At 41.1% G+C, this 22,122-nt stretch overlaps 1 protein-coding gene and 1 non-coding gene across 2 annotated transcripts in view; one reads left to right on the forward strand and one right to left on the reverse strand.

Annotated features, from left to right (window-relative positions):
• LOC133026865 (partitioning defective 3 homolog) overlaps positions 1–22,122 on the forward strand; it is a 345,261-nt gene that overhangs the window by 40,932 nt on the left and 282,207 nt on the right. The gene's annotated exons all lie outside the window — the stretch shown is intronic.
• trnaw-cca (transfer RNA tryptophan (anticodon CCA)) lies at positions 1,017–1,088 on the reverse strand. The gene has a single exon. It is a non-coding gene; the product is annotated as a tRNA-Trp (tRNA).

Consider the following 22,122-nt stretch of genomic DNA (forward strand, 5'->3'; position numbering starts at 1 on the left):
TCTGGTTAAAAGACAGACCTACTGTAGTAAAACTTCTGAGAGTTGCAGTGAATGGCAGCTCAGCTGAATGTTGGCGGGAACAGTTCACCTGACACCAGTGGAGCAGCCATCTGTCTGTGCTTGTTATCTCAGAGTGTGGGTGTTTGCCCTTTTTATGTGTATATAGTTGTAGTAGTAAATCCAGTCTGTCCAGTTCTTCGAATCAGTTACTGCCTCCATCCAGGTTTTACTATCTAATCTACCAACAGACACACTGGCATCCACTCAGTTTAACCAGGCCTGATCATTTTAAACCATGAAGGACAACATATGGCTTGTATTGTTATGGACATACAGTAGTGCTTTCCCAGTGGGAGTGTGAAGATTCTCTACCAGGGGCGGTTCATATCTTTGTATCACGGTTTCTATCTCAGTTTCAGAATCGTCACACACTTTTTCCACAAACTTTCGGGGCCTGTGCTTGACCTAATGCTGTTATTACATAATGTGAAGTAAAAATAGATTCAGCCGACACAATATCTTGTCACGGTTAATACAGTAATTTCAAAAGCATTTCAAGGATCCATTGGTGCCACATTATTCAGCAGTTTTCAAGAATCGCTATATTGTTAATTCATTGTTGAGCTGTTATTGAGCTGAAATAGTTTACTGTACTTGTGTAGTTGATCCACATGTTATCAGTTTCATCCCCACACATGTGAGACAAACTCTTTTGCATCTGTCTCAATTTGCTTACACTCACACTTGCTGTTTTGTGTGCGTTCATATACTGACAAGTATGACAACAAGCTGTGTACTATTGGTTTCTGCATGGTGCATTCAAAATTATACAAAAGCATCAACTTCAAACGGCTTAATTTACTCTACGTTTGTCAGCAGACATGATGTACACTGTTGTATTCATACATTATTAGCATACTGAGTTCATAGTGCACTGACTGCTTTACACAGATGGTAGCACATGTTCAGTCAAAGTCTTTTGGAGTGAGTGTGGTCCTCTATACCTCAAAATACACTGACCCCGACGTGATTTGAACACGCAACCTTCTGATCTGGAGTCAGACGCGCTACCGTTGCGCCACGAGGTCTCACACTTCAGCTGGTCCTCTGACCTACATCATCATGGCAGAGCAGAACTATTCCACCCGTTTGTCTTACAGTCTTTCCCTGAGATTAAAATAAAACGTAGTATTCTAGATTTGCTCAGTTCAGGCCCTGTTCCGTGCAAACTATCATATCCTGTGAATGTCTGCCTGTGCAGCCGTAGTTTAGCAGCACAAACAGTTGTTATCACAGCTTTTAGGAAAACACCTCGCCATTGTGAAGTTACTTCCCTGCCACCAGAGAGATATAGTGAGGTAGATTACAGTTTAGATTATATCTGCAACATTAGTCACAACAGCCATCGGCCAAGATAATATCACAATTGAGATGAGTAAACTTTCAGATCAAACCATTTCAGCAAGTCTGATCACAATTTAAATTGTAGGGGAAACCAAAATAATGATCTCAACTCAATGTCAAACTATGGTTTCAACAAGTAAAACTCTTCTACCCAAAACAAAGCAAAAGACGTGTTTACAGTGTCATGGACACAAATCATCATCATGGCAGAGCAGAACTCTTCCACCCGTTTGTCTTCCAGTCTTTCCCTGAGATTAAAATAACATGTAGTATTCCAGATTTGCTACGTTCAGGCCCTGTTCCGTGCAAACTATCATATCCTGTGAATGTCTGCCTGTGCAGCTGTAGTTTAGCAGCACACACAGTTGTTATCACAGCTATTAGGAAAACACCTCGCCATTGTGAAGTTACTTCCCTGGCACGAGAGAGATATTGTGAGGTAGATTACAGTTTAGATTATTTCTGCAACATTAGTCACAACAGCCATCGGCCAAGATAATATCACAATTGAGATGAGTAAACTTTCAGATCAAACCATTTCATCAAGTCTGATCACAATTTAAATTGTAGGGGAAACCAAAATAATGATCTATGTCAAACTGCAGTTTGAACAAGTAAAACTCTTCTACCCAAAACAAAGTAAAAGACATGTTTACAGTGTCATGGAAGGATCAGTGCTGCTGTCTGAACAGGATTGACTAACCACTCACCTTTAGGCCATGATGAGGTATTTCATAAACAAAATGTGCTACTGTTTTCATGCTGGAAAAAGTACCAACAACAGAGACATAGAGTTGTATAACTTATAAAAATTATAAACATCAGACTTTTTATTTTCTTTAATGTTTTTTTTCCACTTCACTTTATATTAAATGGAAAAAAGAGTAAAATTCATCACATCAGACATCATCAGTACTGTTAGTATACTTTACCACACAAACAGTAAACAGGGTGGTACTGTATAATAAGGTCTGTCACTGACACTGTTCTGTGTAAATGAAGATCTCATATCGTCTGTGTGTCACTGCAGTAAAGAGGAAAGACAACAGAGCAGTTTCTGTCATTAAGCACGTTTCAGTCCTACAGTTGGGAGCATTCAAACTGTTAAAATCGGGCCGTGGTTCAGCAGTTGGATTTATCATGGTGTGATTCATTTTCAGTCACAGAGCTGCGTGTTGCAGCCTGTTTGTCTCGGCTCCACAGATCTTCACATCCATGATCTCACCTTTTTTTTAACTGCACAACAAATATGGGAGTGTGTATTTGTTGAGTTGAGGTTTGGTTTCTGTTGATCAGATTTGCTCAGATCCCAGTTACTTGGAAATTCAGCCCAGGTCATTTTACTTCCATCCTGTCCATGATGTCCTAAAGCTTTACGTCTTTTACTTTTAATGTAATTTTAGCTATAATCATTCAGGTGCCTGTTGATATTTAATATTTAGTATATTCAGTTGTCACAAGCTTTTTGGTACACTGCTGCCACCAACTGGACTGAAGTGTGAAGTGGTAGATTAGTGAAGGAACAGCTCATTTTGGGGTTTTATCTGGAAATACAATATCTGAATATTATTTAATCTACATTATTTAAATCTAGACAAATATAGAAAGTGCATTTCTTTCTTGCAAACTCAGGATGTATCTCTTCTCTCTTTTACTGATGAGCTTGTTGTGTAATGGTCATGTTTTTGACTCATCATCATAGGGTTGATTTACCAAATCACCTTAGTTTTTTAAGATGCTTTTCTTTTCACTGTAGCATCATTGATGGTTTCACTTTGGCCTGGTTAGACAAAAACTAGACAGGTGAATACTTGACGAACTAGTGATGAATCCATCTCTCTGTCAATATATCACTGCTGCTGTTTAATTATTTTGTATTTTTATTTCACAGGGACAAACTGTAGAGTTTGTATTTAATCATAAGTGTGCATATTCTGTCCACCTATTTATTTTTTATGTTGACAGCACAATATGCTTTTCCGTTTTGAGATTAGTTCCTATTAAACACTATTGAAGTTTATTTAATTATTTTTGGTACACCTGGAATGGGGCCAGATATAGTATTGAAAGAAGGATTCATTCTGGCATGTTAATTGGAATTTCACATTGAGTTTTGTCGCGTATCCTCCATGTGTCCAGATGGGGAGAAGACAAGGCACGAGGGTAAAAAACATCACACTGGCTTTTCGATGAATTCAATTAAAAAATAGATGAAACATTCCTGCCAATACTGTATTAAAAAAAGTTCCAAAATTGCTTTATTAAAGCTACTAACTAACTATTCTATGAAACAGCCACTTCATATGAGCCCACTGTGGTTCATGATTTATTTTTATGTAGAAACATGTCAAAAAGATTTTTCCCTCTGTTTTTTTTACAACTGGCTCTCTGTGCGCAGCTGATGCATGGTGTGCAGATACATAATAGTTATTGCAACTCCCCGCTTCTACAATTAGCTTTTTAAGTCTATACCAGGGCTGAATGAGCCCCGTGGTAAGAGAAGTAATGTCATACAAATGCTTCGGTTAATCTAGTGACGAGGAAGACGATGGAAACAGAGAGCAGAAAGCCTGAGGTTAGTCTTTAGAAAATTCATTCAGTGTGAAAAAACGTATAGCTTTGTGTAATGACTGGGAATGGCTGTGATACAGACGCTTCATCCATATAACCAGATGGCAATAAGGCATTAAAATGACTCCTGGTTAGATAATGGCCCAAACTAAGGAAACCACAATATGCTTTGGAATGAGTCTATAATGCAATGAAATGGGCGTGATATGGGCAATTAGATCAAATAAGATTAAACTTTAATCTTATTTATCTCATAGCAGTTTGGGCTTTTGATGGATTGGATTTATTTGTCTGATATTAGTGCGACCTAGCAGTTGATCTCACTGGAAAAGAGAACAGGCGGAAGGTTTTTCCTGGAGTCTGTGTGCCTGTTGGATATTGAGTGTAAACGTTGCGCTCTCATGATGTTCAGTCACACAACTCATGTTAAAAATGTTTATTGCAACAGCAGTAGTTAGAGTTTGGCGCATGTCAAGGTGCATTATCATTCTGGTGATGACTAGTGCTTTGTTTCCTCCTCACTTCAAAAAGTATTAACCCTGTGCTCTTGCTTGAGTCTCATCCTGCTTCTCAGCTTGCTTAGTGTGCAAGTTGGTGTCTGGATAATTTGTCCAAAGGGACCTTGATAACAAATAAGTGAGTCTGATTAGCTGGGTCCCCAGAGAGTGTGTGGTCTGGATCTCCCTCATTAACAGAGGTGAGCTAAAGCAAACCCGTCCCCTGGGTTTAATGAGTGAGGGGGCGAAGGCTGAATTCTCACGGGTGATCGACAGAGAAATCTCATTCTACCAGAACCTGAATCACCTGAATCAGCGCTTCAGTGTTGTGTGTTTTTCACAGCAGGTGCATGCTGCAAGGACATGAAGCCTGACGGACGCTGCAGTGACACTTGTCCACCACAGTGAGGCACTCAAGCCCAGGTTATAGCAACCTGCAGTAGCACCTGTATTGTATCTGCTGCATAGAAACATTTATTTTTGTTGGAAATTATTATTTAACCTCGGAATTACAGACACATGTCATTTATGTGGGGGAAAATACCAAATGTAGAAGGTGAACTAAACCGACTGCATCTTACATGTGCTAATATAGTCTGTGTATTATGTGTAGCACATTCATAGCTCCTATGGTTGAGCTCCTTGAACAATTGGCATTTTCTTGGCCCCTGAAGTTGGCATTGCCATGGCAACGGCCAACGGGTGCCAACTGGGCACCTGTGTTGGGTCGAGATCAAGCCGTGAGTGAAATTAGCCAAGGCTAAATCAGGGTACCAGCAGCTGCCCCCTGGTACCAGAACACTGCCGGGGGAAATCAAAGACTAATTACTGTGTTTGACTGTGTGTGTGTGCGCATGTGTTTGCGTATGTGTGTATTTGTGTGAATGCAGGTTCTTTTGGCACAGATTGAAGACTATTGTGTCTGGTTGTCTGTCTCTCACCATCATCCCTCCGTCATGTGTTATGCGTTCACCGTACACATCGTGGACTTATTCGGTATTTCCTGCACATCTCTATAACCCACTGGCATGAGTTATCTGCCTTGTGAAGTACTTCCTGAATATTTTAATGGATCCAAAGAGCCTTTTTTGCAGTACAGTATGATAAAGTCTGAGTAAGTAAAAACCATCAAAACATTCTTACATCTTTGGATTCTGCTAATGCAGGCGTTCTCAGACTTTCTCTGGCATGTCCCTGTTCACACTGCCCAACCTACCAGTTTTTATCAATCACTAAACATGATAGGGGAAGGAACTAATACAAAGGTGCATGTTGAATATCTGTGAAATAATAGTCAGCACGATAGCACCAGCAAATTCTGGCTTTATTTTCTCCTACATAAATATAATTCACTAATTTCTGTGTTATAGATAGCAATTCGCATGGTTAATTGGAGCAAAAGCACATTATTAACACACTCAAATAAAGAGATTTTTGAGATGGAAGTTTCTTTTATTAATAAAATCCAATTGAACTACATCATCATAACCTGTCTGCTAAGCACAGACTGTAAATGAGGAGGGACAACTCCAGTTCTGCACAGTAGTGATCGTGGATTGGAGCTGTTGTATTGAGGTCAAACTGAAACATCAGTCAACTAATTACAAACCAGATATAAGATTTTATATCATTAAATAAGTAATCAAAACAATGTATCATTAACTTGAACACTTAAAAATACATAATTGTGATACGAATATAAAAGGACAGTATTATGTCCCATCATATTTTGGCTAGCCACTAGGGGGCAATCTAAATATTTTGGCTGAACTCTTGGCAGCTGTCATGTCATCTACTTTAAATACAGTCTTCTGGTCACAGCAGGGTATAGTTTACCCATGCAGGGATAGGGGAAAAACGTGCACGCAAGCATGCATGTCTGAACCCAGCATGGAGACTAATAAAGATCTCCCTAATAAATGAGACATCACACTCATATGTTCACACAAGAACGTACACAGGAACGCAGAGCCAGAGTCACACATGTCTACACAAAGAGTATATCCTGACAGATGCACACACTGCTGTAGTCAACTGTAATTGGCCTGTAAGGACCACAGTCGGCTCTGCAGACTAAGTGCTGTAACAGAATTTATCCACACTTCCGATGCTGTGCCTCGAGGTTTGCAGGCGGCAACAAGCACTTTTTCATTTCATTTTCCTCTGGGGTTTTAGATTCATTGTCTGTTGCTGCTTGTTTATTAGGCCCCTAGTTTTTGAACCATACGTACCTGGGGTAGATTTGTTCAACACTGTTGTTCTTTTTTCAGCAAATCCCTCATTCACACTTATGTAGTTATATCCCTCACTGTGGGGAGCTGGCCAGTGTAACTGCTCTAGAGAACCACAGATCTTTGTTGTTTGTAACTCCATAGTGTGTTGGTCAGTACACTCTTGTGTTTTACATGATAGACTTACTGTTACTCTTAGTAACTTTTAGAAGTGCACCCTTAACCAAATAGAAATAGAACATGTTTACTTCCAGGTGATGTTTTATTTCTCCATGCACTCTAAACACAAGCTACATATATTGTGTCAGCAAAGTAGGTAACATTATTGTTATGTCTTTCTTTTGGCTGCAAACACATTTTAATAATTTGATATCTTTCTGCCAGGAAGTCTTTACGATGTCAAGTGAGCAGGTTGTGGTCAATGAATTGGTTAAACACAGGATTGCCACCTGGGAGACCAATGTTCAAATTCAGCTCTGTCTTTTTCACTAAACTTAATATTATTGTTTTATTTTATATCTAAGAGGAAGGCTGTTATGTGTTTTGTATTCTTGTGTTCATTTCCCCTCTTTGTAACACTTTTGCTGTTGTGCTATAAAAATGCAAATACAAAGTTGTTATTGTATGTTATTTTAAATAATGTACAATAAAACCATGACAAAATGTTTTTTTTACACATACCTCTGAGGGCTTCTGCAGGTTAGAGTGCTGTGTGTAGACAGTCACTGAGGGTGATAGTCTGGAACAAAGGTCACCAGACAGCCCTGAACATTGAGCATGAGCACCTGCTGAAGCTACTGATGTAGACTTGCTGAACCACACGTATAGATGACACTGAACCATTCTTGTCGACAAAACCACAGCTTTGGCTCTATAGCATATGCATTGTGACATATGCATCCCTGTGCCTGGGGTTAGAACGATGTAACTTCACATTGCAAAGCAGCAGGCGACTCTTCCATCTTCTGCTGCAGTTTCCTTTAAAACGGGTGAAATCAGGTCATGTCACCAAGTGTTTCTTTCAGCTCCAAGGCAACCCAGCTAGTCACGTAGGTGTCTTTGATTTCTCCTCCATGACAGCTCCCCTACAGGAAGAGATTTCTGCCAACGCGCCAAATTGCTACTGACATGGCGACGACTCGCCGGAACACTGTCTGGAAATGCCAGAGTGTTTAACCAGAGCTGTGGATAGACAGTGCCAAAAGGAGAAAAAGTGGAAGGACCCCACACAGAAAGATAGAAAGTGTAGATATTAACATGTAAAAACAATCATACACACGCTATAGTGGAGATGTACACATCCTCATATTGTGCATGTGTGTGTCATGCAAGAGGATGTTTGTCCTGGTTGACAGCTGTCAGGACTGCTTTGGTTCCAGTGTCTGGATACTTTGCCAAACGTGCCTATTATCTGCAGCGGTGGGGTCCTGAGGAGGGGCCTGGTGTCACCCCTCGGGGGTGGATTTGGGTCAGCCGCCACAAGACAGGCCTTAAACTGACGTGACAGATACAGGCCCCCTACTGAGATCCCGCCGCCCTTCCAAAGACCCCCAGAGGGAAGTAGATAGATAGATAGATAGATAGATAGATAGATAGATAGATAGAGTACTTTATTCATCCCCGAAGGGAAATTAAGTTGTCATAGCAGCCGGTATAATTGAATACAATAAAATACAATACAATACAATAGAATAAAATTAAAAATAAAAGGTAGAAAGAATAAAAAAACAGAAGCACAAGATAAAAATACAATAAAATAGGTAGATAAGGTGCATTGGCAAGATGATGGTAAAAGTACTGATGATATGATGGTAATGGTATTGTTAGACAGTATATAAGAATAGTACAGTATATATAGTATATAATATAACATAATATATATTTATATATGATAGTAATTATACCAATATAAAAGCAGTATATGGTAATAATGGCAGCAACAGTATATATAATAATAATAGTAATGGTGACATAATAATAGTAATTATAACATGTACACATAAATAAATATGTGTATATAGACTTATGTAAACAAGAATATACAGAGAGTATGATATGATATATAGTAGAAGTATGAATATGAATATAAGTATTTGACAATACAATAGGTAATATAATATACTATGAGTCTAAGAATATGTATACAGAGTGTGCAAAAGACAATATTATTGTATAAAATGATATATAATATCAATATGGTTTATATGCACACATATCACATATGATGTGAAGTAAGTGTATAAGGAGCGGTTGTACAGGTACACAGTGCAAGGAGACAGGTTTAGTGCAGTTCTGTGATGGTGGCTCTGACAGAGGTAGATGAGTTGAACAGTCTTATTGCAGTTGGGAGGAACGATTTCCTGTATCGTTCCTTAGAGCAGCGGGGTTGAATGAGTCTGTGGCTGAAGCTGCTCCTTAGCTTGTCCAGTGTTTTGTGGAGGGGGTGAGAGGGATGGTCCATGATTGCCAGCAGTTTTGCCAGCATCCTGTCCTCCACCACCTCCTCCAGGGTGACCAGCTTAGAGCCAACCACAGACTCTGCTTTCCTGATGAGTTTTTTCAGTCTGTTGGCGTCCTTTGCCTTGATGCCCGCACCCCAGGACACCACAGCAAAGAAGATGGTGCTCGCCACAACAGACTGATAGAACATCTGCAGCATCTTGTTGCAGACGTGGAAGGACCTGAGCCTCCTCAGGAAGTAAAGCCGGCTCAGGCCCTTCTTGTAGACGGCCTGTGTGTTGGTGGACCAGTCCAGTTTATTGTCCAGAGTGACACCCAGGTACTTGTATGCCGACACCACCTCCACATCCGTCCCACCGATGCAGACAGGAGAGGGCAGGGGCTTGTTCCTCCTGAAGTCCACCACTATCTCCCTCGTCTTCGCCACGTTGAGCTGCATGCAGTTCTCCCCACACCACTTCACAAAGCGGTCAACCAGGTCCCTGTACTCAGCCTCCCCCCCGCCCTCAACACACCCCACAATGGCCGTGTCATCAGAGAACTTCTGTAGATGACACGACTCAGTGCAGTGCTGAAAGTCAGCAGTGTATGTGGTGAAGAGGAAGGGGGACAGTACAGTTCCCTGGGGGGCCCCGATGTTACTGATCAGACGACCAGACACACAGTTCTGTAATCTCACAAACTGCGGTCTGCCCGTCAGATAGTCATCGACCCAAGTGATGAGGGGAGCACTCACCTGCGTGCCCTCCAGTTTGGCCTTCAGCAGTCTGGGCTGGATGGTGTTGAAGGCGCTGGAGAAGTCGAAGAACATGATCCGGACTGAGGTGTTGGGTCTGTCCAGGGAGGAATAAGCCTTCTGCAGCAGGTAGATGATCGCATCATCAACCTATGAGGGCTAAGATAACAAAGGACAGGACGTATTAGACTGAGAGACATGGGATAACATGTCGCCCCGGTTTCCAATTGGAAACTGAATGAGTTTCCTTATGTGTCTTTATCATTATGTGTCATAATGTGGCTGCAGTTAGATTCCAGAGGATAGGAATCTCCTCATGAGGGTCTTCCCCACCTTGCCTCATGGGGGCAACAGTGCATTCTCCATGTGGCTCCAAACTACCATCGTCTGCTTGGAAATTTCTTCTAAGAAAATCAAAAGAAGTGCAGCCTTAAACAGAAACTTCAATCTACCATCAATTGCTTATTCTTTTGAATATATACCAATTTCTCTCTCACCCTGCTGCCTCTCAGCTCCTTGTTAAACCAAGCGGTTGGCTCTTCTGCATGACAAGTATCCTGGTGTAGCTTTTGTCTCTAGAGTCTCCGGACCATGAGTGGCTGTTTTGTACACTTGACTACTTCTCTCAAAACCATATACAATTACCCTCACAGATCCAAAGTCACTCCAAGGTTGTGCTTGAAAATTGGCTCTCAAATAGACTTTGAAAGGCGTTGCTCTGCATTAAACTGGGTCAATTTATTACAGGGGATGTGATATACGCCAGGCTATTTGGGTTATTGATTGGGTTTAAATATTATATTAAATAGCTGAGCTGTGACCAACGCTAATAGAAGAAGGATTTGGTGAAAAGGACTTCTGCATATACATGAGCAGTCAACCTGAACCCACAATAATACATCTATTATCTGTTTAAATGTAAAGGGAATAAAACAAGTAAATGAAGAAAAAAATCAAAGACTAAAAGATAAATCAAGCAAGTTAGAAGAAGAGAAAAGTGGAAAACAGCAACACTAATGCAAGATAGAATAATGAAAGACATCCGAGCAAGGAAGGAAGGAAGCATATACTGTAGGAAGGAAAGGAGAAAATGAAAGTGGAGTGCAAGCGTTGCCACAGGCTAAGCTGAGTCTGGCGTTGGCGGCTGGCGTCGTACCAAGCTGAAGTTGACTCTGGTCCAAGGAGGTAGGAAGGTGGTGCCAGGGCCTGCGAAGCTAAGCCTGGTTTGGAGAGCTTCAGACAGGCATATTGTAGCAGTCAGAGAGCTGAATCCCCTCTAACACCGCGGTGCTGTGCCTCCCTTCTCATGAGAAAACGCTAAAGACCTCTTCAGATCTGCTAGAACACTGGAGGCTTACACACATGCTGAAGCACTGCATGCTTTCTCCTTGCACAGCTGCTGGTCCATGTGATGTACACGCAATCGAGGTGCTGTAAACTTCTTTATATCAAGTGCAAAAATTGTCAGTCAAAACAGCAGTTACATTTTACGTGGCATTATTCAAGATCTTCACACAGAACGTATCATTTTCACACAGAATTGTATTCCAGGTAAGATGGAAAGTTTGGAAAATGTTTCTTCTACGGTGACTAATACAGCTCCTACTGTGATGGCTACAACTACTAATACTAGTCTCAGCACTGCTTTTACTGCTCCTAGACCACGGTTTCTTCAATTACAGGAAAGCTGACATGAGTGTATTAACCACTTGGTCAAACAGAAACTAAACAGCAATTTTGAGAATGGTGTCAGTCATTATTAAACCAGAAATATTCCTCTACTTCCTGCTACTCAAATGTAAAGATTTGCTGCTTTTGTTCTGCCACATACATAAAGGTAGAGGACATGACAGCCCCCTGAAAGTAAAGTGAGTGACTTGATCACCACCTGGTGGCTGGCTGCAGTATAGGTCATAAATCCTGCCTCCTCCATGTTAATAGTTGGGGCATGGGCCAAACTAAAAAGTCAAATACATTTTCCTTGAAGATGGTTTCTGCCATTTTAGGTAGTTGTTATAACACTGATTATTGTTTTAGTCTCTGGTAATGCTGTCAATAACAGGGTGAAACATCATAGTTGAAAACTGAGACTGACTTCTGATTGGTTAGGGATCCATTGATTTCCCATTGATGGCTCCATCCCCCAATCTTTACTGTGCAGAGTCCAAATGCACAAGATGGTGGTGTTCGTATCCTGGGTACTTAACTTAATTTCTGGGTAGTGGGAGGAAGCAGACACCCGTTGCCCATCTTTATGCTTCAAGCAGTATATTCAAACATGATTATATATTACATTGATATTTTTACCCCACCCTGGGCTTTCTACAATTTAATATAACAAAAAATGAAGCAATTAATCAAGAAAAAATTGTTGCAGCCCTTGAATACAACTGCTTTAATAATTGTGCTAATGATGCACATAATACTGATTGATTTGATGCACTGAAATTAATTTAAACAATATTAAAAATAATTCTGATTTTGAAGTTTATCGAGGACAAACAACAAATTAGTCGTCTCTGACATTAATATGGAAAAATCGTCTGTCACTGTCTCTTTCTTTGTGTCCTACTGTGTCCCCGTGCTAGACGTCAAGAATACGAAGAGTCTATGTATTCATGGTGGAGGGCATCTGAAGGTTAGTGGGCCAATTTGAGAGAGTGTGTCTCAGTGTGTGTCTTTGTGTGTAGCCACGGTTGTATCCAGAAGGGATTTTTTAGGCGGAATTTTCATCAGAATCCACCACCACAACGTCCTCCTTCTCCTTTAGTGTTAAAAAAAAAAAGCTCATTCATCACATACACTGTGTGTGTGTGTGTGTGTGTGGTTGTGTGCGTATAGTATGTGTGTGTGGTACTGCATGGGGAATCTTGAGAGAGTCCCTGCATGAATGCCTTATGTCTCTTCAACAACAGATGTACCACAGCCTAGGGTTGTAGCTCGTTATGTGAGTATGTGTGTGTGCGTGCATGTGCGCGTGTGTTCGGGAAGACGGCATGCTATTCCTATTCAGAAGCCAGTGGGGAATTTTCCTATAAGGCAGAAATAATAGGCACCCATTTATCTCTGAAGACATTCATCCATCAGACACACACACACACACACACACACACACACACACACACACACACACACACACACACACAATGGTTTGTGATAGTATTGCTCTCCTGTGCCAGAAGCTCTGTCCTGTATACACGCATTAGTGTGACTGTCTGTCTTTACACAGACGAAGACAAATCACGTGCGATGTGCCGTATTGTCCCCTGTCAGTAACTCTCTATTTTATTGTTTAGGGCCAATACACTGTAAAAGCCCTGATTCACTCAGCGAAAGTGTGTGTGTGTGTGGCCTCACCTGCTGTTGACGCTCCCAAAGGACACACAAACAACACTCTCCATGGCCATTAAATAAAAGTCTCTGCTTTGTTTTATGCGCATACCGTCAGTGCATGTCTTGTGTGGCCTATTTTTCTCCTGGAAGCATCTAAAATCACCGCTTTCTGCTCTGATGTTTTGTTATGACAACTGGAATTTCCGTCCTCGCCTCTTTATCGTCTTCATTAAGCTGTTCACTCTCTGCTCCTCCACTGCTTTGTCTTCATAAGCTCTTAAACAGTCCATGATATGAGACAGAAGGCAAGAGACAGACCTTGCTTTTCCTCTCTAATCCCATATTGATCACAAGGCAGTGAATGAACTGCACGCAGACGAGCTGACTCTATTGATCACAGCAACACCCACACACACATTCACACACACACAACACACACACACACACACACACACACACACACACACACACACACACACACACACACACGCAAACAGACATTTACCTTTTACCAGAAGGCTTCTTAAAGTAAACTCTCCATCCTGACTACAGACTTTTTACTGTGCAGAAAGTGACAGTTACATTGTGTAAAGTGGTGAAGATGGGATGAGACGCTGCCAAAGTAAAAGTGAGCGAGTTCAGGCTCCACATTAGGGAAATGAATCTTCTGCAGCTCAAACAGAAACAGAAAATTGGATGTGGTTTTCTTTTCCCAACCACTAAACATTTAACCAAATCCACATGTAGACATCATCAAAGTTTTTGAAAAACTAATTGCATCTCTGAGATTTATGTTTTAAAGCATGGCCATGATCAGAGTGTATCTTGTCCTGTTTCGGTGCAGAACTCAAGAAAAAATTCAGATTTTTTTTTGATCAAACTTCACAGAAATGTTAAAAATGTATTCAAGTTGTCCCTTTTGATATTTTGGAGTTTCTTTAAATAACATAGTTTGTTTTGTATTTCCATGGCAACGTTTCACTAATTAGCCTTAGAAAATTATGTAATATGCATTTCCTGTGTAGTTTAATGATCCGTAAGTCTTTTTTAAACAATCGGCTGAGGAACATTCTGAATTCAGGTCACTGTAGCCGCTTTCAGACATGACCTGCGGAAAAAGTCCGGAGAATTTACACGCTGTTTGCTTTTCAACCAAACACAACGCAGCGGGAGGTTCTCTGCACAGACGTACTCACAAAAGCAACAAATCCACATTATTCAGGCGAGAGGTGGAGCAGCAGAGGCAGGAAGTGATTTATTAATTCTGCTGCGGAGATCACGTGATATTCTTTACAAACAAACGCCGATGTCGGCTCTTATCGTCACAAACTCTCTAGACATCTTCGCCTGTGTCTTCTATGTATATTTGTATGTATGTGTGCTTTCACCCTGAGATATTTGTTTTCTTTTTGTCTTTTTCATTTTTGTGTCCCACCACTCGCTCGCTGTGAATCCAGCTGGGGAACCTCTGTTGGGTTCTCACATCAGATTCTTCTGACTTTCTGCAGACTTTATACAAGCGATCCAGGCGGAGAATGTCCGCAGATAATCCTGAGGCTCTCACTCAAATATTTGCGTTCACACATTCACCTTCACTGGAGAAAATGCGGAGAATCTCTGGAGTTCAGTGTATTTCTGAAAGCAATTTACAAAGGCAATACCAGCATCAAAGGTGCTATCTGACCTCTGACCACCTTGTGTTTGGAAGTAAAGGAACAGAGAATCAATTAATACATTATATAATGTTTCACCAAGTATATGTAGTTAATTTAAGTTACTATTACACCACATAGACACCTTTTAAAACTAGAAGGGCACTCAGTAGTGCCTATACCACCACCTTAGGCCCAACAGTCCCCTTATATTCAATAGAGCTGCATATGTTGAAACATATTCTCCCTGTGTTAAAGAAAGTGAAAATAAATTCCTACATCTGCCCCCTGTAATCTTTCTGTCTTTCAAAACAACCAACCAACTAACAGGGGTGACAACATTATAAGTTCCTTTTATTCTTTTATCGTGCAGACATTGAAGCTTCAATAGCACAAACACCATGTATCATTGATAGACATGAGAAATAGTTTTGGTTCATTATTTCTATTCATAAGTGAAATAATGGCGAGTGCAGCTGCCAGCGATGGCAGCATGTTAATAATTCATGGCAGAAAATAACAACGACAGATGTGCCACATTCAAATATGGTTCTTTGAACAGCAACTGAGGAACACATCATGACCAACAACCACAAGAAACCTTTCTGATTTTGGGGCACGCCTGTTTTCTTCTGTGGGAGCGTGCAGATGGGACACATGTTTTTCACAAACCATAGAATGTAAGTGGAGCGTGTGGGTGTGTGTGTGTATGCACGTGTGTGTGTTTGTGTGATCAAGTTGTTAAACAGTAGAGGAGTTAATGTACAGCATGTGTTAGATATAGAGTGGAAGAGGGCAGTATTCATAGTTTAATGTTGTGCGTGTTTGAGATACTGACAATTTTATGTTAGAAAACATAAACGTAAGCGTAGACACACACACACACACACACACACACACACACACACACACACATACACACACACACACACACACACACACACACACACACACACACACGCACAAACACACACACACACGCACACACCGGCCCCATTCACACACACGCTGAGACCTGAATCCAGGTTGCTCCATCAACAACACATGCTGATATATAATTAAACATGTTGCCGATACGCTTATTATTTGGAAGAGGAGGGTGGAATAAAGAGGACGGAGAGAGAGACTGCGAGGAGAAGAAAAATGAAAAAACACACTGACAAAGCTTTTGCACATCTGTCAAGTTAAAAGATCTTCCCTCAGTCTTTGTTCTGAGCTTCTTCACCCTTTTCCCTTTACCCGTCTCATCTCTATTTAAGATGAATAAGTTATTTGTAAATATTTAATCTGGTATAGATATAAAAGTGTGTTTATATTGAGACACTGCTTCCACAAGCAAACACAATACTCACCCTGAGCGAAGCATATAACTCCCTGATGTGTCTGGTGTTAGTCTGCATGTTTGTGTGTGTGTGTGTGTGTGTTTGTGTGTGTGTGTGCTCTCGTAGTGCCATGCTCCAATTACCAGTCCTATTAGCACAGGTGTGGCACCTGAGACCTGCATAGCAGCGCCAGGAGATTCCTCTCACCGCAGCACGTCTTAACACAATATTTGTAGGACCAGCCCCTGATTTAGTTTGACAAAGAAATAACTGTTTGTTTCTGAAGCCCAAGTTAATATTTTGTCATGTGGGTGTGAAAATGAGTTTTGCTGCAGGGGGAGGAGAAATTCAGAGCAACATTTTAGCCACACATTTCTTGGGTGGCAGAATAAATTGAATTAAAGTGAACTGTAAAGCATTTACCTCTGCAGTAGTTTTTCATATGAGGAGAGGGTCATAAAGCAAATGCTGCTTTTCCTCCACAAAGAGCACCGCGGTAGAATATTATAACACTCTGGAAGATAAATCTGTTTTAAACAAGGCTCAGACAAAGCAACGAGGGTTGTGGTTCCTCATGCAAATCAGTGTGTTGTGTTTCCTTTTTTATTCACTCGTCATTTTGTTGTTGCCCCTGATGGTTTGTCACAGACGAAACATGAGGAGTTACCTTAATATCATGCAACAAAATATATCAAGCACCCTCTCATAAGATGGCGCTGTGCCCTCTCTGTTGCCTCTTACATCTCTCCACATGTGGGTCTAACACCATACAATTGTATTTGTGTTTCTGTTGCTTCAAAAGTTTTTCTAGTCAACCTTGTTTTTTCACCCGAGCACCAGAGTTTGCACTTTGTTAAGTTACAGAAAAGCTGTTGTGTTTCCTCAAACACCTGAACTGAACTGCCAAGAGTTTTATGTTCTGTCAGTATTTATGTCTGGGAGAGACAGAGAGAGACAGAAAAAGAAAAGCGTGAGGTGTTTGATTGCAAAGTATTGAGCTGGAGGTTGATTTGAATATCAGAGTTTTATTCCCAAAAGAGCAGGTGATGTGGCGATGCACACACTGACAGGTGGTGTCGTCTGCTGTGTGTGTGTGTGTGTGTGTGTGTGTGTGTGTGTGTGTGTGTGTGTGTTTGTGTGTGAGTGTGTTCAAGTGTCTGTTTTTTTCTGTGTGCTCTGCATTTCTTTTGCTTTAGGTTAGGATGTGTCTAAGTGTCTGGGTGCACATGTTTGTGTGGATGCAGTTAGGTTTCTGTAGTACAATGTTGTGTGTGTGTGTGTGTGTGTGTGTGTGTGTGTGTGTGTGTGTGTGTGTGTGTGTGTGTGTGTGTGTGTGTGTGTGTGTGTGTGTACTGCATGTGAGGTAGGGGAGAAGAGCCGAGATGACATATTGAAATACACCACCCATGACAGAAAATCTAAAACTCCTGGGAAACATGTGCTGTATAGAAAATAATATATACAATCGATAGCATACTGTTATAGAATACAACCAAAACATGAACTAATAGAGTAAATTGACATGGCATTATAAATTGTATTGTACGGTAGAAGCATAGACTGTATAGAGCCACACAGTGTAATAAATTGTAAAACTACAGCCTTTAGAAATGCTTTGTTTTTCTTGGAAGGAGATAAAATGAGATGGAAAATATATAGATACTGATACTCACACACTGTGTCACTAAATTCCTTTCAAGTCTTTGCAACTGTTTGTGTTATACTGGAGCAACCACATTATAGATTGTATCATTTTCTATGTAGTTGTGGATTCATTTCCAATGTGTCAGTGGATCATTTCGCCTTTTGAAAGTTTCCAGCTTAGCTTTACAACTGGTTAATTTACAAAACTCATTCAGTAATAATGGTACAAAAGAAAACCAAGCAAACCACATCGTTAAAGATTTGTGGAAATATGTGCTGTTACTATTCCTTAGCACATGACATTTATTGATTTTCGAAATTGGCATTATTTTTCAGTTTTTGGTCAGCTGAATGATAAACTGTTCACTTCAGCAGTGTATTGTAAACACACACCGCTTTTATTTAAAGACTTTTCAGTGTTAAACATGACATTTCAAAACAAAATAGAACAGAACAGACGTCGAAAAGTTACCAGATACATCATATGGAATATCAATTTCATCTTAAACGCCTCCCTTTCTTACCACAAATGGTGCAAACTTGTCTGTGCTTTGGTTTACCCATTAAACACAGAGTACAAAAAACCACATACACTGAAGGGACACCAGGGAATTCTTGATCTATAACAAACATCTCCTCATCCCACACTGACTCACTCAATGACATACATCAGAAGAAGTATAATCACCTCTCCAGGGTGTCAGGATGATCCACTGGTTGAAATGGGAGCTTCTGCTACAGTGATATCTTTGACTTATGGCTTCGTCCAGGCTGCACTTCTCTGCAGATACAGCAGGGGGCACTGTGGTACTGTTGGAGCCTATATAGTTAGACTAGTGAACAGTATCAAATTCTTCTAAAGGCAGGAAACCACTACGTAGTCACTCTCAGAATTAACTTTAAAATCCTTCCACATTAACAGGGTTGTTATTATGTAATGAGGTGTGTCGGTTTGACTGAGCACCTCTAAAGATCATGTGCAGATAGCTAGTTTCTGTCACGGTTTCAGACGCTGAAGTGATTCCGAAATTGTAGAAGTTAGGTTGGAGGGGTTTTTACTCAAAAACATTTAAGTCAGTTTTTGGTTTCAGGAACAAAAACACTGTCCTACACTTCTCCACATATCAAGAATATCACATTTCCCTGGGGTTGAACCATGCATGTGTATTCAGAGACACGATGAAGACATGGGCTTTTCAGCAGCACCGGTCCACATCGTGAGAACTTCATGCTCTGTAGATGTTCACAGATTCCTTTCAAAGCCAAGCTGAGGGACTTCTCATCACAGCAGGAGTAACTCAAAACTCCAGGCTGCGAGGCGCATGCTTCACGCAGGTATGTGTGAGGAATGAATTTGGAAAGTTAAAAACTACATTGCCGTACCGCTGAAAACTTGAACAAACTTGTTGGGGATGTGTTAAAGCTCAACTTTGCACAGAAAGCCACTAATGTGCAGGAGTTCTCAGGCGTGTCTTCCACGCAAGCAACGTAACAGGCGTGAAGCAGATAGCAGCCGTGCTCCCTCACTCCTGTCGTCACCTCGATGTGGAAAGAGTGTCTTTCTTCACAGGCTGACAGGAGGGAAGAACATTTATTATCCACTGTCATCTTTCTCATCTTCCTCAGCTACTTGCCTTGCACCATGCGTGAAATACCTTCAATTGGATTCTCCTTGTGTATCAGCAGTTATGCTTTACATGAAGCATGGCTGCCATGGGGACAGGCGCACTGTACAGTTCAACTTGCTTTGAGGCAGCCATACTGTAAAAAATCAATATGTGCTGTAAGTGCTCACCTTAACTCTTTGTCTATTTGAACATTAATCAATTCTCAAAGATGATTATATCGTGTTTTTAGTTATTTAGCAGGATTAGACAAAAAGTAATAGATTGACTACCACGGAAATAAGTGGGAGGATGTCCTATGGGTCAGGGAAGAACCCATTAAATTGTGGTCCGGATCTGAATCTCTTTTTTTACTTTCTTCCACATTGCGAGATACGATGTGTTTTAACATTTTCCTTGATTTATCAGATAATAATTCATTGGCCTTGATGAAAATCTGTCATTTTTGGGGGGCTGATAATTTGGTTGAGATCCAAATCAAAATCTGGATTTAGTGAATGTTTATCATTTGTTCTACTGTCTAGTGTTTAACATACCAGGAATGCCCGATCACATTTTCAAACTCCGAAAGTTTCTGGACTCTCTGTGTTTCTCCCTGACTGATGCAAAGGGTCTCAGAAGACTGCCCTTGTTTTATGAGTCAATCCTGTTCATAGACTTTAAGAAGACATGGATGGGAGCACAAATCACTTTTATCAGTCACGCAGACGGTTTACACATTAGTCCTTCAACTCATCCTTTTTAGTGTAAGACTGTCTCTCCCTCCCTCTGCGAGGAAATCTCCACTCGGCATACTTTCGAAAAACTTCCCCACATCTACAGCACTTGAAAGCCCTAAGCCTTTTGCCTCTCAACTCCCACCGTACACATCTTTGTAGCATCGCTCATCGACGATAATACACCGCCCTGAGAGCTTACGTACTGGAAGCCTAATGGCCCAGCGCTGGTAAACTTTCAGGCTTATACCCCTGTTGATGAACTCAAGCAGCCATCACCACTGTCTCTCATCCCAGCTAAAACCTGCATTGTGCCGGCGAGGTTTACAGATGAGGAGAGGGAGGATTGTCGATAGATAAGAGGGAGAGAGAGAGGAAGCTGTGGAGAAGCCTTTTAAAAGACGTCTGAGCTGGAGCCAAAGAACTCTGCAAGAATGAAGAGACACACGTGTGCCAAGCAGATTTAATGAAGCAGCAGAGCAGGATTTACAATTTATACCACCTACACCGTGTCAGTCAAGGTTATGTGCAGTCACGTAACCTCCACTGACACTAAGTTGCGCCGCCGTTAGCATCACTCACCCCATGCTGAGAGTGAATGACACTAAGACACACACATTTGAAGATCTTCTCAGGGTTGACACGAGAGTGAGACTCTTTAAAGCGGTCCTGATTAAGGCCAGTCGTACAAATCCAAGTCGACACAAAATACAGACCCACAATCTGTAGGCTTACTCTATATACATCTACTTAACGCTGATCTGAAGTCCGAAAGCTGTTAAACCGTAAAGTTTACATGATCCTTAAGCTATATCGACGATGGGGACATGTTCCGTGATTTACCTGAGACTGTTAAACCCAATGAGCCTTGAGATGATAGTGTTCATGTAAGGGCCTCAGCTTACAATGTGTTAACCTCTTGACTCTACAGTTTATGAAGCCAGACTACAAATTCGTAGGTCGAAGATGGAACGTTTTGTTCCGTATAGTTTGATAACGAAATCAAGTGCCGTAAAAACATTCAGCTTTTTTTCTTAATTATGAATCAAAGCCAGTGGAGAACCATTGGTCTTAAATCAAATCTCTTGCTGTATATTTTGATATACTTTGCTTCTCTTGTCCTTGTGACGGCACCAAGTGAAGCCCCTGCACTCGCTGCTGTTTTATGGCTGTCCCTCTGCAAGTGTGCTTGACGGAAAGGCCTGTTATATTAACCCACCGTGCTTTACAGTGGCTGATTTCACCGCTCTGCATCGCGATGGCCCTCAATTCTCTAGATGACTCCGTTGTCCCTAAAAGAGAAACATTGTTGCAGCTTTTTCTCGTCCCCTAACGAGAGAGTCTGGGACCTAAATCGACTTGAGGTACTGTGTTCTGCCCGGGGTGGCTGTGTTTTATTGCCCTCCACATGCCTTATTGTAGGGCTCACTTGTGTCAGGGTGAATTTTATGGCTGATTGCGTGTATTGAAGAAGTTATAAAACTAAGCAGAGGAGTCCTGTCTTTATGGTGTCAGCGGTGGCCGTGCTAACAACCTGTTTTACTCAGGAATAGGACAATGGTGTGTGTGAATGAGTGTGGCACTTGTCTGAATTGAAAGACATTAGAGACTGGGATGAAATGGTGCTTCTCTTGATGATGCAGTAGGTTTTGCAAAAGGCTTCAGATGTGCAAACCATTCTCTTTTGTGCATCATTACAACATTTGTTGAATAAATACACACTGGTGTGGTTCTGTTTAGCCATAATAACATAGAGGCTTTTGGCTGTCTGTTAATTCCACCACCACAAATACCGCAACTGCTGCCTCTCAAATGTAAGAAGCCCTTATTTGAGTATCATCAAGTACATTTATTTGTTTCCAACCACAGATAATATCTAATGGCTGGTGAAGAGACTCACAGACTTAAACTTGTTTTCCACCTGTGATGAT

The sequence above is a fragment of the Limanda limanda genome, chromosome 20, assembly GCF_963576545.1.
Source record: "Limanda limanda chromosome 20, fLimLim1.1, whole genome shotgun sequence".
Lineage (NCBI taxonomy): Eukaryota > Metazoa > Chordata > Actinopteri > Pleuronectiformes > Pleuronectidae > Limanda > Limanda limanda.